The following is a 4,149-nucleotide window of genomic DNA, read 5'->3' as shown; positions in this document are numbered from 1 at the left end:
GGGAGGGGAGAGTCGCGTGGTCGGGAGAGTGGCAGCGGCTGCAGCATGGGGCCCAGGATTCCATGTGCGTGCCAGCAGGTCTAGCTGGGCAGAACACAAAACAGACCACTGAACATCCAAAAGGCTCTTGGGACCAAACTCTCCCAACCCTGGAGGCAGCAGCATTTCCATGCCATCCCAGGGAAGCAAGACTGGGGAGTACATGCGAGCCCCTGAAACACAGAAAGGCTGAACTTGTATCTCCGAGTTACATGCACCAGATTATATGGTAGATTCCTCGGGTGGGAAATACCACGACTCTTGGCTTCGCTTGAGAAAGAAATTCATGTCAAAGCCCGGTTTGTGATCCAAGTAAGTTTTTATAAAGGATAGAAGACGTTTCAGGTTTTACAGTCACAAACACAGGCACCCTCAAGGCACTGCTCAGCCATACTTGGTGCCCCTGAGGCCAGAGAGAAAGACAGACCACAGCACAGTCCAGCGAAAGGCAAAGACCGCAGCTGGAAAAAGTGGTGATCTCCAAGTTCCAGTTTTTAGGGCCTCCCTCTGGGAGGCGTGGTCGACAGGACTGGTTTACCCCATTGGCTGAATTAAACCCACCTGGCCTAGCTTGGGCCAATCCAGGTGTACCGCCCACCTAGGCTAGGAGCCTGAATTTGGAGCATCCCCAGTAGACACCCCTGATTCCTGCTCCTGCTACCTAACACTATTGTGCAATCTCTGGCATCATTTCTTTCACCCTTGTTTTATTTTCTAATTTTGAATTGTAATCATCAGTAATTATTCATGCATTTTATTATATTCTTGGTCAATTTTGGACACATTGGTTTAAAAGTCCGCAAATCTGTCGAAAATAGAAATATGGGTCTCATGAAGTATCTTGAAATTCTGACTATAGAGCAAAAGAAACATTATGATCTTGCTACGCAAAAATGAGTAGTGTGATATAGTTACAAGTGATCCAAAGTCAAGACTGTAACTGAAAAACATTCAGATAAGCTCAGTGAGTTCATGTTGTACAGGGATATACAAAGAATATGAATTGTCTTAATATGAGAAATCCTGGAATATTTTGTTGTTCACAGTAAAGAGTTTCTCAGATTACAGTCTGAAATCTGTTACCATCCACAACTGTTTGCACCTTAAAAGTCACAGAATATTAAAGATTATGTTTATTTAATAAAGAAAAAGAGTAAGCTTTTCAAGTTCTTTATTATTCGTATTCTTTTTTTCCAAGTGATAAGTCAGACACTGAGTTTGACCTTCACAGTTCTGCAAGAAATCCCAGTAAGAACTCTGAAGCCAGCCATAGTGAAAGTCTGTGATTACTATGAGACCGGTGAGAGAAAGAAGCTAAAATAAAAGCTAACAAGTCTGGTTTCAAGAAATGTGTGACCCTCATTTGCGACAATACATCTGGTGTTAAGTTCATTCTGCCAACAAATATCTATTTCTCCAAAATATAATATTGATACTACTACCTACAGAAAAAATTAACCAGTTACTGAGTTAGAACTTAAAATAAAATTCTACAGAGGATAATATGTTGTCAGTTCTTTTGAGTAGATTACAAAATTAAGAACATAATACACATGATAAGGTATTTACTATAACAAGGAAAGGCAGTTATTGACAAGGGTGGTTTGTTTGGGTTTTTGGGTTTGTTTGGGTTTTTTTTTTCATTTTAATGGTTTGCTGGCATATAATTCACACATCATATAAGTCAATGGTTTAAATATATTAAAAAGAGTTGTGCAATCATCACTACAATCAATTTGAAGATATTTTCTTCATTCTTGTATTCATTATTTTAAGCTCTCTACCTCCCCCCAATTTCTCCAGCTATAACCTGAAAAAAATTAGTAATCCAGTTACTATCTCTATAGACTATCTATCCTGGATTTCATGTAAAGAAAATCACACACGCAACCAAAAATAAATAAACAAAACCCACACACACAGAAAACCCTTATTCCAAAAGAAGCCAGAAAATCATACAAATTAGAACAAATTTAAAATGGGTCAAAAGGGAAAACAAATGAGGAAAGTGTTAAACTTTAACCTCACTACATCTGTATGCAGGGTCGTTATGAATGAGGATCGACTCGAAGGCAGTGAGTTTGGAGTTCACGCTTGTATTAATCCAGTGCACTCTGACATGATCAATGGTCAGAGGGATTCTCCAGAGGCATAATCTACAAATAGAAATGGGACTTTCACTGTCATCCATCCCCTTCTCCAAACTGGATGTTCAGAATTTTAACTCTAATATTAATTCCTTCCTCTGGTGTTAGATTTTATTATTTAAAATCCTTGAGTCACGCAGGCTGGTGTGTTTCTACCATGTGGATTTAGCTGACACCTCACTTAGATTGCTCCTTGTTTAAGACAACCCATTAAGAACCCAGACAATATTCCTTCTGATAACCAGGCATCTGATTTCTTAATCATACCTTGCTATAACACCCGTACCCTTAGTGATCTCTTCATGCAACTATTCAGTAGGGCCACATCATAAGAACAAAGTAAACTTAGATTAACATTTATGATTAAGTATGAACTCAAAATCTATTGATATATCAAATATATATATATATGTATGTATATATATATATCCCTGGTCCACTTTAGATACATCATTATCATTTTATTGGGAGATATTATAAATAATCTCCATGGAACATATGGTGATTCTATTAATAGTTTCATTAAACTACATGGATTGTTGACATGTACAGATGAAAAGTTTAAGTGACTGGACACTGTTTACACAAACATGAGTGGTGGAGATATGAGAAAACTTTTAACACTCATTCACAAAGGCAGAACTATGTGGCTGGACTAGGACATTAATGACAAGAATGTTGGTGAGCTAAGTGTTCAGGAGTTTGAGAGGCAAAACACAGTGCAGAAGATTAGTCTTCAAAAAGATCAAACCGAATGGAGATCTGGATGAGATTCGGAAGAATAAGTATAATTTTTAGAGGTGATAAGAGGAGGAAGGATGATTTAGGCTGGAGCAGTAATCTTAGAAAAGGGATTAAGGAAATCAAGCTGAGCAAAGGAAGCAGAAATAGTTCATGGATGAGACAAACTACAAATTAATAAAACTATAGTTATAGGTCTAAGAATTTGATATTTTGACAGCTTTTATCTCAACAGATTTTACTTAGTCTCTAAAGAAAAAGAGGTATTTTAACTACTCTGTTCAACTCTCATCCACGAACATGGAATTTTTATCACTTTTATATTATTAAACAAGAAGGTCAATGGACCATTATGGTCCCTAGTTCATAACTCTTTTTGTTTCTCCCTTCACCCCATATTTCTTTTAGATGAATCTGCTGTCGCTGAGTATACTGGCCCTTGCAGCACAGGTAAGAGATAACATGCTATGGCCATTAATTAACAAATTAAGCAGACTCTCCAAATTTCTTCCTAAATTTTAAGTTTTCTGCAACTCCTTCTAAGATCTTCTAATTCACCTGATATGTTCTCATACAAAAAAATAGAACTGGAAAAACGCATTTACTCTGTAGGTGGACTCTACGCCTTTTGATGTTAGAAAAGTCAGGAAGTTTTTGTTTTGTTTGTCTGAAGAACAACTATCTGTAACTGATAACATTCTGAACCACAGTTAATTAGTTCATTGGGTTTTCTTTGCCCTGGGAGTCAACTAACTATGGCTTTCAAATCAAATCCACCCTCAAAGCCTTTTTGTTTTTTTCAGTGACGTTTTACCAGAACACAACCATGCCAATCTCAAGGCACACTGGATGAAAAGCTTTGTGGTCTTCTTTCAAAAACTTGACCATTGAAAACCCTACTGAGCCCATTTCAGTTCTGATCGTCATGGGGTCACCAGGAGTTAGAATCGTCTCCCCAGCAACCATTTCTGTTTTGTTGTTTGTTTTTACAGCTGCCTTCATAAAATGAGTGGTCATGACATAGATCATATGGTGCTCAAAGTTTAAAATCTTTTTTTTTTATTTTATTGAGGGATCGTACAATTCTCATCACAAGCTATACATACATCCATTGTGTCAAGCAAATATGCACATTTGTTGCCCTCATCACTCTCAAAACATTTGCCTCCCACTCTAGCCCCTAATATCAGTTGCTCATTTCCCCCCTCCATCCTCACTCCCC

General features: G+C 37.7%; 1 pseudogene; it reads left to right on the top strand.

Annotated features, from left to right (window-relative positions):
• Positions 1 to 4,149, top strand: part of LOC115869708 — a 38,341-nt pseudogene that overhangs the window by 31,700 nt on the left and 2,492 nt on the right.

This window comes from Echinops telfairi, unplaced genomic scaffold, assembly GCF_000313985.2.
Source record: "Echinops telfairi isolate 266 unplaced genomic scaffold, ASM31398v2 ScPeMD7_40;HRSCAF=151, whole genome shotgun sequence".
NCBI lineage: Eukaryota > Metazoa > Chordata > Mammalia > Afrosoricida > Tenrecidae > Echinops > Echinops telfairi.
The sequence above is the reverse complement of the archived record's forward strand: the minus strand, read 5'-3'. Positions and strand labels throughout refer to the sequence as shown.